The sequence below is a fragment of the Canis aureus genome, chromosome 38 (assembly GCF_053574225.1).
Source record: "Canis aureus isolate CA01 chromosome 38, VMU_Caureus_v.1.0, whole genome shotgun sequence".
NCBI classification, from domain to species: Eukaryota; Metazoa; Chordata; class Mammalia; order Carnivora; family Canidae; genus Canis; species Canis aureus.
In genome coordinates this window covers 15,356,553-15,370,537 of record NC_135648.1, presented here as the reverse complement: position 1 = coordinate 15,370,537, position 13,985 = coordinate 15,356,553, and the positions used below count along the sequence as shown (strand labels likewise).

The 13,985-nt window shown below is 32.6% G+C and overlaps 1 non-coding gene across 1 annotated transcript; it reads right to left on the bottom strand.

Moving 5' to 3' along the window:
- Positions 1-11,947: 11,947 nt before the first annotated feature.
- On the bottom strand, positions 11,948-12,054 carry LOC144307464 (U6 spliceosomal RNA). The gene has a single exon (XR_013374343.1). It is a non-coding gene; the product is annotated as a U6 spliceosomal RNA (small nuclear RNA).
- Between the last annotated feature and the right edge of the window lie 1,931 nt (positions 12,055-13,985).

The following is a 13,985-nucleotide window of genomic DNA, read 5'->3' as shown; positions in this document are numbered from 1 at the left end:
CAACATCTTTTCTTAATTAGTTTAAATAAAAGCCTTTTAAATATTATTTCCTGAACCTGAAATGGGACAACGAAGTTTTCCTAGTCTCTCTCTCTTTAAGGTCTCCTTTAAAGCAAACTTTTCAAAATTGTTCTTGTTTTCTTTGTTTCTTAATGAAACTACTAATGAGAGTTTTCTCTTAATAGTGTGTAAATACTGTTGAACACGTATAATGTCAACTCTGTTTATTCAGTTGAGTCCTCTATAATTTATTTTAAAAATCTAAAGACATTCAATTATTGATGGTGTCTATATATGCATATCAGTTCAACTGTTTTGATGAAATTTGCATCATTAACCTGTTACTAGATTTGTGATTGACTAAATTGCTCAGTGAATCTGTCTCATGGACAGCAAAATAAGGAGAGAGCTTTCATCTGTTTTGTATACATGACCAGCTTTTCTTTTGACAAGTTCTAGTATCATTTTAATTTTCTGGTATCATTTTATTTTTTTCCCAGAAGAATAGATTAAATATTTTAATAAATAAACTGATTGCATAAATTGGTTTGCTAATCAAGGTCACTACTCAGTCCAAGAGCTGCTGGTAAATAGGTTATAAAAAGATTTTCAACACTTGTCAAACACATAATTAATTATCCATTTTAAAATTGGATTTTTAACATTGTGTGTCAACATACTTGAATTTTTTAAAAAATGGAATTTAAAAACCAGAAACTATTTGAAAGAAAATTTTTAGAAAAATAAATATGTTGCCATGGGAGGTGAAGGCGGATATTAGGAGGCATCCCAGAATAGAATCAGTGTTTTGAGTATTGTCTAGAGACTACAGTCAACCTCGCGGGTTCACAAAATTGATCTTGTTAGAACATTGAATTGATCAGACTCAGCAAAATTAACTTATAACTAAACTGATTGAATTATAGATAAACCAGAGGGCCAATTTAAAAGGAAAAATGTAATTTTCAAGAGATTCGTGTCATTTGACAAGGACTTTATTTATTGAAAAAAGTTATCAACCAGTACCTATTAGGAACCTATGATATATCATGCACTGGGCATGTAATATTTTAAAAAGACAAACAAGTTCTGAACTTTCAAAAATAATTCAAGTTAACAGAGGTAATGGCAATTATGCTATAGAATTTCAGAAAAGATATACTGCAACATTGGAAAAAATAAATTACATACTTTTAGCTTTAATAGCAATGAACTATGAGAGCACAATATATACATCTCTACCACATAGAAATGCTTCTAAAGCCAGTTGAGTCCTTGAGTCCAAATTTTGCCCAGTATTATGTTAAAATGCTGACTGTCAATAAGTTCTTTTTTAAAAAAAAAGAAAACAAATAAAGATATAAACTCATGTCAAAGGTCTCACAGGTATCACCAAAAAAAAAAAAAAAAAGTTTTCCATAGCTATAAAACACTGTTTCTCCAACACCCATGCTGATCCTCGTCACATTTCTTTGAGTTTATTTTTTAGAGTACCTAGTGGTATTTCCTGGTTGTTCCTCAAATTGGTCCTCTTGGCTCCATCATGGTATCTATCATTTTCTCCTCTTTTACACGTACATGTGTGTGTTTTTGTGGCCCTTGTGCAAAAATAATAGCTTTGTTGAGTATCTAATCAAGACATTACTATTTTTAATGCTCTCTGAAATGTGAGTTGTGGTATTACATAATGTCCAGAACGTTATGTTTACATTGAAAACATCGATATCCAATGTCCCACTAAACTACTATACACCATTGATCCTTTTCCTTCTAATATCTAAGTAGGGCTTGGATATTAAAAACCAGGTACCAATATTATTAATGACTTATTTTAATGTTTCATAGTTCTTTTTGTTTGTTTCATAGTTCTTGATTCAAAATATGTGGAACTTCTTATGTGAATGTGACTTTTTTTTTCTTTCTTTCTTTTTTTTTTTTTTTTTTTTTTTTTTTTTGGAGAGAGTGTGCACAGGAGTTGGAGGGCCAGAGGGAGAGAGAGAATCTTAAGCAGGCTTCATGACCAGCACAGAGCCCAACACAAGGCTTGATCTCACAACCCTGAGATCATGACCTGAGCTGAAATTAAGAGTTGAATGCTTAACCAACTGAGCCACTAGGCACCCCATAACTACTTGTTATTATGGCAGTTTTTCTACATCTGACTAAAACACAAACTCTACAGGCTAAGAAGCATCATTTGGAGAACACTGTTCTGTCCTTTTAATCTCCCCACCTCTTAAAAATTAATTGTGCACCTTAAATCTCTCTGCCTTGACTCTTTCCCTGGAGGTTTCTCTGTTCCACATGTAGGGATAGTGGGCTTGTGGTAGGAACTCTGGATATTTCTGAAGTCTAGAATAAATATAAATAACTCATATATTAAAACTCTCCTATATGGTAATTACATATATTTGGATTTATTTTTTTATTTACCTATTTTTTTGTTTTGTTTCAAGTTTTTATTTAAATTCTAGTTAACATATAGTGTAATATTAGTTTCAGGACTAGAATCTAGTGATCCATCACTTACCCAGTGCTCATCACAAATGCCCTTCATAAGGAATATATTTTCACAAATATATTTCAATGCTTGGAGCCATTTATCACTTACAAATTGATTTTTCTGTATCTGATATGATTCATTATATTGATTTATATTGTCATTCATTTCTCTTGTTTTAGAAATTATGAAAACCACTTAACTATCACCTTTTTGGTGTCAGCCATAAATACTTGCTATTTAGTTATTTTATTTTTCAAAATAATGTTAACTTTGAAAGCTTCTTATCACTTAATATCTCATATTCTTAAAAGTATATACATTATTCTAAGTATGACTTTTTCATGAAGATTTATTTCTTTCTCTAAAATCTTTTTTACTATAGGGCAGCCCAGGTGGCTCAGCAGTTTAGCGCCCCCTTCAGCCCAGGGCCTGATCCTGGAGACCTGGGATCAAGTCCCACATCAGGCTCCCTGCATGGAGCCTGCTTCTCCCTCTGCCTGTGTCTCTGCCTCTCTCTCTCTCTCTCTCTCTCTGTGTCTATCATGAATAAATAGATAAAATCTTTAAAATAAAGAAAAAAACTATTTTACTTTAAAAGATTTTTGCTTTAAAGGATTATTACATTTATGTTCTTTCCTTTTTATTAACTTTACTTTTTCCAGTTTCCCTGGGACATAACTGACACCTAACACTGCTTAAAGTTAAAATTTACATGATCTGACATATGTGGGATCGAGTCCCACATAGGGCTCCTTGTACGGAGCCTGCTTCTCCCTCTGCCTATGTCTCTGCCTCTCTCTCTCTGTGTCTGTCATGAATAAATAAATAAAATCTTAAAAAAAAAAACCTTTTTCTCCCATACCATAGATAGTCTTTTCATTTTGTTGATTATTTTGCTGTGCAGAAGCTTTTCAATTTGATGTAATTCCACCAACAAAATGTAAAGCAACCTGTGGAATAAAAAACATAAATATATAATCTCTTATGTAGGGTCTAAAAATATCAAATTCATAGAAACATAGAGTCAAATGATGGTTGCCAAGGGCTGAGAAATAGGAGAAATGGGAAGACATTGTCAAAGTGTATAAACATTAAGTTGTAAGATGAATAGTTTCCAGTGATCTAATGAATGGCATAATGACCTAGTTAATAATACTGTATTTTATACCTGAAAGTCGCTGAAGGAGTAGACTTTCAACATTCCTACCATAACAGCAACAAGAAGGTAATTATGTGAGCTGAAATGTGTGTTAACTAACCTTATCATGGTAATCTTTTTGCAATATATACATGTATCAAATCATTATATTGAACACCTTAAACAATATCATATGTGAATTATTTGTCAATAAACCTAGAAAAGAATCGCTCGAGAAATTAAACATAGATAAAATGTGCCTCAACATAATAAAGGCCATATATGATGAGCACACAGCTAACACAGTCAACAATGAAAGCTGACAGCTTTTTCTCTAAGATTAGGAACAAAATAACAATATCCGTTCTTGCCACTCCTATTCAATTTAGCACTGGAAGTCCTAGCCAGAACAATTAGGCAAGAAAAAGAAGTAAGAGACACTCAAAATGGAAAGAAAGAAATAAAATTGTCTTGTTTTACAAATACCCACCATTTGCTTCGACGTGGATGGAACTGGAAGGTATTATGCTGAGTGAAATAAGTCAATCAGAGAAGGACAAACATTATATGGTCTCATTCATTTGTGGAATATAAAAATATAGTGAAAGGGAATAAAGGAGAAAGGAGAAAAAAATGAGTGGGAAATATCAGAAAGCAAGACAGAACATGAAAGACTCCTAACTCTGGGAAACGAACTAGGGATGGTGGAAGGGGAGGTGGGCAGGGGGTTGGGGTGACTGGGTGATGGGCACTGAGGTGGGCACTTGACGGGATGAGCACTGGGTGTTATTCTATATGTTGGCAAATTGAACACCAATAAAAAATAAATGTATAAAAATAAAAAAAATAAAAATAAAATTGTCTTGTCTTGCAGATGAAAAGATACACGTACAAAAACTTATAGACTCCACCAGAACACCTACAGAACTAATAAATGAGTTAAGTAAAATTGCAGAATACAAAGTCAATATACAAAAATCTGTTACTTTTTTATGCATTAATAGTAAACCACCAGAAAGAGCAATTAAGAAAACAACTCCATTTTTAATAGCATAAAAAATACTTAGGAATAAATTCATGCAAAAAGCTATAAGATCTATAAAGCTCAAAATCATAGAGAACTAATGAGAGAAATTAAAGATACAAATAAATGAAAAGATACATCATGAAAAAATAGAAAAATTAATATTGTTCAAATAGTCATGCTACCCAAAGAGGTTGGCAGATTCAACACAGTCCCTATCAAGATACCAATGACACTTTCAAAAACAAAATTGAAAAGGCAATCCTAAAATTCACATGGAACCATAAAAGACCAAATAGCTAAAGCAATATTGAGAAAGAACTAAACTAGAAACATCACACTACTTAATCTCAGACAATATTACAAGGCATAAGTAATTAAAACAGTATAGCACTGACAGAGAAACAGACTCATAGATCAATAGAACAGAATTTAGAATTCAGAAATAAGCCCAAGCAGGCAGGTGAATTGAGATTTCACAAAGGTTTCAAGATTATGTAATGGAGAAAAGATAGTCTCTTCAAATGCAGTTGGGGAAACTGGATATTCACATCCAAAAGAATGAAATTAGATCCCTGCCTTTCACCACATATAAAGAACTCAAAAAGATTAAAGACTTAAACAGAAACTGTTAAACTCTTAGAAGAAAGCATAGGTGGTAAGCTCCCTGACATAGATCTTGGCAATGATTTTTCAATTTTGACACCAAAAGTAAAGGTGATAAAAGCAAAAATAAACAAGTGGCACTACATCAAACTGTAAAGCTTCTGCAGAGCAAAATAAACAAGCAACAAAATGATAAGGCAACCAACACAATGGGAGAAAATGTTTTCAAACCACATATCTGATAATGGAACGTAAATGAGTCAACAGCAGAAATAAAAACTAAAACAAACAAGAAAAATAATCCCAATTAAAAAATGGGCAGAGGATCTAAATAAACATTCTTTAAAAGAAGACATCCTAATGGCCATCAAATACATGAAAAAGCATTCAACATCGTTAATCATTAATGAAATGCAAATCAAAATCACCAACGAGATATCACTTTGTACGTGTTAGAATGTCTATTATCAAAAAGACAGGATAGAACAAATGCTGGTAAGGATACTGAAGAAGGGAAACCCTTGTAAATTGGCAGTGGTCATGTAAACAAGTACATCCACTGTGGAGAACAATATAGAGATTGAATTTGCCAAGAGAATAGAACTTAAATATTCTCACAAAAAAGTATTAAATATGTATAGGAATGGATATTACAATTTTCTCAATTATACTTCAATAAAGCTAAAAAATGATATGTTACACTATGGAATACTCAAGAACAATTTAAAATGAATTTTCAAGTCTGTATATACAAATAGGGAAAAATCCCTAGGAAAGATCATTAAGTGAAGAAAGCTGTTGCAGAGAAATTTATACAGTAGGTCCAGCTGACCTCAATTACATAAAAATATATGCACACAAAACTATGTTATGTATAATCATGCATACACACACACACACACACACACAGGAAATTACATGGAGTAAATGTCTTAAGGTTCACAAAAATGAATCAAAATAGCAAGGGGATGGAATCAGGAAAGTAGTTAAGGTGAATTTCTGCTTTATTTGTAAACCTTGAGTGTGTATTAAAAGAATATATGCATGTATTCACTGTATTATTAGAAATTGCTAAAATAGTGGCACTTGGGTGGCTCAGTAGATCAAATGTCCGACTCCATTTCAGCTCAGGTCATGATCTTAGGGCCCTGAGATTGAGTCCCACCTCAGGCTAGATGCTGAGCATGAAGCCTGCTTGAGATTCTTTCTCTCCCACTACCCCTCCCCCACCCCCTCACACCTGTGTGTGCTCTTTCAAAAAAAATGCTAAAATAAACAAATAAATTAATGCAAAATATAAGATAAAAGTATACATATATGAACACATATTATATATATATAAACATAAGTGAAAAAAGATATGTAACATAATTGCATCTGTAGATCTACTGATTATCTCATTTCAATTATGGAAAAATTGAAATTATAATGATAATATTTTGCACTGTTTAACAATTTTAAGAAATAGATCTATCACATACCATATACCCAAATACATTTAAATTAAATATTTTTTAAAAACACAAATACATAAAAATGACAATATATACCTAGGTAAATACAAGTCATGGTAAAGAAAGTCATTTTTATTATAACAAGAACTTGCAATTTAAAACGTCTTTGACTATACAAAACTTCAAAATTTTCTCTCTAAAATTGGCATTAACAATATTTAAATGTCAAATATCAAACTTGAAAAGAAATCATTGTAGCATTCTTAAATATATATACATACCACAAGAGCAGAAAATTTGTTCCGTTTCTTCCTTTTTCCTAAAATCATTGCTTTGTGCAATAATGGTCCTCAACAATATTCGATTAATGAATAACATTCAATAAAAATACCAGTATTAACCAAAGAAAAAGTCAATCAAATGATATTAACATGTAACTTAAAGAAAAAAGATTAAAAATAGCAAATACAAAAAAAAAATAGCAAATACACAAATGAAAAAAAAAAATATGTGCATAGCTTTTTGCACATCCGTGTGTGTGTGTGCACATAAAAGAGATCTGGGAAAATGGCTCTTGGAGAAGAAGATAAGGCAATTTTTTAAAAGGTTTTATGGTTCAGCTTTCTTTTTCAGGCTTGCAATGACCCAAAAGGGGTTCTCTCAAGGCTAGATCAGTGGTAGAAAATTGATGGTATCAGGAGACTGCTCAAAAAGCCATCCCCGGAAGAGGCTGTGAGTTGACCTGTGACACTGGCATCTTTGTAACTGCTAACTCAGATGTCTCATTCCTTTTTCCTTTCCCTTACCTGCAGAGATACTCTCCTTTTCCTTCCATTTTGGAAATGAATGCCTTACCAAAGTATAGGAAACAGTAACTAACTTACAACTGAGAAACTAAGAATCAAATGGTTCTGAAATAACCACAGTCAGTCTTTAGTGAAGAATTAATCTAAGAAAAAAAAAAAAAAGTTAAGCCTGAAATGATAAGGTACATGAATTCCACTGTTGAAAACCAGAACTTGGAAAGCTGTGACATGTTTCCAGAAAAGAATTGCCTGATGATGGTGTCTGGAGATTACCCCAATGCTGAAAAAGAACTCTTCATCATAAACGTATTTTTTCTGACATAACACTTCTGGCACTAAAAAGAGATGATTGCTGATTCCTTGCAAGTGTCTCATAGATTATAATAAAGGTACACAGATTGCTACTCCTGAGTTGACAAAACATGGCTTGAGCAGTGATACTAGAAAATGCTACCCTGCTTTGTGTGTGGGCCTTGACAACCTAAATGTATCACACATACCTCTACAGTAATGATTAATGGAGAATATGTAGTAATCCAAGACCTAAATCTAAGCCAGGGGATGGATAATTCACAGAAGTTGTTTCTTTAACCAAGAATGATCTGCTAAACAAATTAAGTGCCTTGATAATGTCCCAAGAATCATGCTGGAGCTTATTTCTAGGCTCTGGCATTGAATGATAGGATTATAAAAACATTTATGGAATATCATTTCTACTAACATACTTACATAACAATATAAACTATTATTTTTAATGTAACAATTTTCTTCTTCAGAATATTATTGAAATAATTTAATGTAAGTGTGAAAAAATACTTTCACATAGAAAAGCTGATATAGTATAAAAAGGAAAAGAAAATATAAATATTTCAAAATTGTGTATCACTTTATGGTCAATAAGTGTTTGTCAGATAATGTATGAATAAAACAAATAGTGAACAGGCAAATAAATATAGGTAGGGAAATCATACACAGAATAGTTTATATCTGTTAAACATTGGTTCTAGATCTGAATAATATTCAAGAGCTCAAAAAATCAAGAAGATCAGACATTACACCGCTTTAATAGTCTCCCTACCCACTTAAAAAAAAAAAGCAATATTTTCTTTAGTTTCTTCATTCTGGTTCTTTTTCTTGCCTCCCTATCTCTAAGTGAGTGGGCATAAGCTTAGACCTCTGGGCTTTGCTTAAAAGAATCCACATTAATTACTGCTCATCAGCATTCATCATGGTGACAGATCCTGTTAGCAGTGCTGTTTATTTTGTTCTCACCTTTTCTGCTTGGCTGTCAAATGGAAGAGTTTTATGGTTCTTGAGGGAACAATCCTTCTCTATGACCAGCTGCTTTGAGAAAAAAAAAAAAAATGTCTTCTCTTCAGTGTTGTAGCTGCTTTGGTAATTCCTTGTAAATGAAATGGCACAAATGCAGCAATTAATAGTCTCCTTTAATTGAGTTCATTTATAACAGAGCAGAGTTAAACCAACCAAAAAGCCACTGAATAAAATCCTGAATGTAATAATAGTTCAAGTGCTTTTCAAAGATAATAACTAAACTTACATTGTCCTGTGAAGACTATGTTTGTATATTGCTTTACTTAACCATTAAGTGTAATAATACACTACTACTTTATAAAAATTATTTGCATTGCTTTTGTTTTACATGCCTATAAATGATGTTTTGATTCTTTTGCATTAATCAGTTTTTTATTGTTGCAGTCTTTTTAAATTGTATCTTAAACTCTATGTTTAATAAAGTTTCGAGCATCCCTTGCCAGCTTTTTAGGCTAATCAAGTTCAACATCTTTGCTCATGAGAAGAGTAAGTTTATGCTAAAAAGTGAACATTGAGATTCAAACAGTCAAATGCTTTAAAAAAAAATACTGCAGGGGTAACAGGAGAGATCTATAAATTCTAGTAAGGGCGAATTTAGCCATTTTGGAAAAATACTAAATACAGCTAAAATCTAGCTGGATGAAAGTATTTTTTAAAGATCTTAAGTATCAAATAGGCCACAATAGAGAAAAAGAATTTTCAAGAGGTAAATCCAGTCATGGGACCATCTTTTAACTAGAGGGGTGGGACCCTGGAAGCCTAGAGATGGCTGAGATAGAAAAGGGCTCTTGGCAGTGTTACAGGACTGAAGAAATGAATGCAAACGACCTTAAAAGCATCAAGTGCAAGTCAGATATAAATTTTCCCTGATAAGGATTTCAGTTCTGCTTAGGGGTCATTGTCCCTGCCTAGAAAATTGCAAGATTCAAAATTGGATTGAGGTGATGGTGTGTTGCTAAGTGCTATTCAAAAATAAATTCCAGCACTCAATGAGAAAAAAAAAAAAAAATATATATATATAACTTTTATCGTCTAATTAATTTGTATTTTAATTTTCATACTTAATGTCTATCATGCAATCAAAGATACTCAGACACACTAGTTTAAAAGACAAGATGAGTAACATGCAGCATAAGAAATGTGGTAATAAATTATTATACAAAGCATGGTTGATGTGATTATAGAGTTAAAAGCTAAACTTTAAAACTCTACCAAGGGGGATCCCTGGGTGGCTCAGTGGTTTAGCACCTGCCTTCAGCCCAGGCCGTGTTCCTGGAGTCCCAGGATTGAGTTCCACATTGAACTCCCTGCTTCTCCCTCTGACTGTGTCTCTGCCTCTGTGTGTGTGTGTGTGTGTCTCTCATGAATAAATAAATAAAATCTTAAAAAAATAAATAAAACTTCACCAAGGATGTGGAAACTAGAAAGTGGCAGTGAATTTAAGACCCCAAGTAAAATTTTTAATCTTAATATCTCAATGAGTGAAATTAGAATTCAGTAGTTTAACAGTAGCTTTGCTATAACTTAATGAAGAATGATTAAATTGGAAGATAGTTTAGGAGGAAATATCCAGAATGAAACACTGGAGATAAAAAGAATTTGATAAACTTAGAAGAAAGGAAAAGATCTAACATATGTTTGTTTAGTCCAAGGAAATAAGATACAGAACATAGCAGAAAAAAAAATGTGAAAAAATAAGCTGAAATTTTCCAAAACTGATAAAATTATCAGTTCACAAATTGAAAGAATTCAACAAACACCAAGCAAGAAAATAGAATGAGACCCCAATCTAGATATATGTAGTTTCTATGGAGAAGTTTTAACATATTAAAAACAAAAAGAACCTCTTATAAATAGTCACCAAAAAGAATAGAAATGGGTAGAAAGGACCAACAGGCTGATGGGAACGTCTCAATAGCAGGGATAGACGTGAGAATGAGAGAATGATATATTAATATTTTGAGAGAAAATAACCGTCAACTCAGAATTCTGTACTAAAGCTTCCTTTGTTCTATGGTACATAGTATTTTCTCTTTGGCTGTTCAAAAAGTGTTTCACTGTCTTTGTTGGCATACAGTTTTCATGATAAATATTTAAATGTAGATTTCCTGGTTTTGTTTTTTTATTTGTTTGCTTGCTTGTTTAAAAGTATGATGCTTGGGAACGTGTGGGTGGCTCAGCAGTTTAGTGCCTGCCTTCGGCTCAGGGCATGATCCTGGAATTCTGGGATGGAGTCCCCCGTCGGGCTCCCTGCATGGAGCCTGCTTCTCTCTCCGCCTATGTCTCTGCTTCTCTCTGTGTCTCTCATGAATAAATAAATAAAATCTTAAAAATAAATAAATAAAAGTATGATGCTTGGAATTGATTCATCATTTTAAATCTTCCATTTTTCAATTTTGCGCTTATTATAATTCTATATACCATCGATTACATACAGAAGGTATAATTCTATATATACTATTCTATTTACATACCTTGTAAAATGTTGGATATATATATATATATATATATCCAAATTGTATCCACATTGTACCTATACATTGTATCCATATATAGACATATATATTAGTCTAATATTAGTCTGTATTAGTCAAATATACATATATATTAGTCTCCTGTACATTTTGTGTCTCTTACAATTTTCTTGTTAAAATATTCTCCAACTCACTTTTCTATGCTGCTACATAATCTCATCAAATTTATCTTCCGATTCCTTTATCTTCTACTCATCTCTTCAAATCTGCCCTTCCCATTTTTTTATTATCATTATTAAAGTTTTCATTTCTAAATTAAACCAAATCTTTATTGGATTCTATTTAAAAATCTACCTAGTCAATTTTTTGATGATTTCTAATGCTTTTCTCATATAAGTATATGAGAAAATATAGATGTTTTTCCTTTAAAAAGTTTAACTTAATTTGCCTTCCGTATCTATTATTTCCAAATCTCCCACCCTGGCAGATATGTGTGCTATATATATGAATTATTTGTGGCTCAGATTTCATGTGTTTTATTTCCTTCACCAGAGTCTCAATTACTGCAAATTAAAAACAATTACCTGTTGTTTGGGTTGGTTTTGTTTATTTAAATATTGAACACTTTCCAAATTTGTGTGTCATCCTTGCACAGGGTCCACATTAATCTTCTCTGTATTATTCTAGTTTTAATCTATGTGCTGCTGAAGAAAGCACATGATCTTTTTTTTTTAAGTGTTGTATTACACCTAGTATTAGGAATTATTGATCCATGTCCATACTCATTCAAGCTTGTGGTTAGAAATTATTGTGGTCATTTCTCTCTCTGTCTCTATCCCTTTCATTTGTTCTCCCCATTTAATCTAAATCCAAAGTAAATAAAAACATCAAAGTTAGAGGTTTTTTTCCCCCAATTTGCATGCTGATGAAATCACTCTTGATAGTGTCATATTTATATGGGATCTCTTCCTTTTTTTTTTTTTTTAAGATTTTATTTATTTGAGAGAAAGAGAGAGAGAGCACAAGCAGAGGGAAGGGCAGAGGGAGAGGGACAAGCAGACTTCAGCTGAGCAGGGAGCCCAAGGCTCCATCCCAGGACTCTGAGATCATGAACTGAGCCAAAAGCAAATGCTTAACTGACTGAGCCACCCAGGCACCCATGGGGTCTCTTTGAAACTTCCATTCATAATCAGTTTCCAGTCTCTATCCCTTCTCTGCCCCTTACGGTATATTTAAATTTGTGTTACTTTTCAGTAGGATCTGACAAATTCCCTGGAAGCAAAGGCTGACTTTGTTAATTGCATTTTCACATACTTCACAGATACTTCACATCATTGCTGGCCTCTAAATTTTCTCTCCACAGGTTCTCAGGAATAATTTTGTAATTAATGTTTTAGCATTAGAAGTATTCAATACTCACGGGAGTTTATCTTCTCAAGTAGTGTTCTCTAGCTTAGAAACAGAACACTTCATTTAATGAATGCACTTTAATATCTTCATTTCATTTGGTCAAGCTCTGAAATACGATGTGTTTTGGATATACGTGTGTGTATGTGTTTGCCATTCCAAAATATGTATAGATTGTATCTACTATAGAAGATAAATCTACACTCATTTTATCACTTTATTTTTTAGTGAAGATTAAAATTTTCTTCGGATCTGTCCTGCACATTTCTTCCCAAGCTTATTTTTAAAGACTTTATAATTTTATTGCTATAGTGTGATATTATCTTCAATTAAAATGTGATGCAGTTATTTTTTATCATGTTTGTAACAGCCATAGAATGCATGTGGCTAACTGGCTCATAATTATTCTTCAAGGACAATGTCCATCCTCTCCTGTGGACATGAGTCTGGGAGTATTCATGAGACCTATGCTGAGTGAATCACAATGTTTGATTCCTTTGATTCCAGTCTTATATCCTACTGGGTAATTTGACATATGTCAAGCCAAAATCTTTAGAATATTTTTAATTGCATCTCTGAATGAATTGGATCTAAGGATATAAACATGCCTGTTCCTACCAGCATCTGGATCTCACACCACATGGAAGTCTCTCAGAAAATAAAATAAAATATATAAATAAAAGAGAATAATATGTGAGAGATATAGATTTCTATGATGATCATCTCTTTGACAAATTCTACCCTGATTCTTCCTGAAGTTCAGTTAATGTACCTTCACAAAATATCTATTTATTATGCCAATTTGCCTAAGCCAAAGTAAATTGTGGTTTCTATTGCTTGGAGATAGGTATATTGGATATATTTGTGTCTTTTTTAGAAAATCATCAATTTGGTAACAATAATAAAAATAAAATAAACTTTGATCCCAAGTCTATGCACATAGATTCATTGTTCTTCTAACAATAAGAATTGTCAATAATGCGTGTAATGTTTGACATCATTTATCCCTTTATTGCCAGTTAGCCCTTTATTGCCTCTTGGTCCAAATTTACCTTGTTTTGCCCTGCTTTGCAATGATGGAAGGACACCCCGTGACCATTTCTTTTGCAAGCTGGCACGATGTTGAACTCTGCCAGTATAGGGTACAGGAAGAACACTAAAAGACAGCTGAGAAAGGGCTTCTTTTCCTGGTTCCATCATTTGTCACCAATTTTCTATCTTTTTAGAAAAATTATATCATT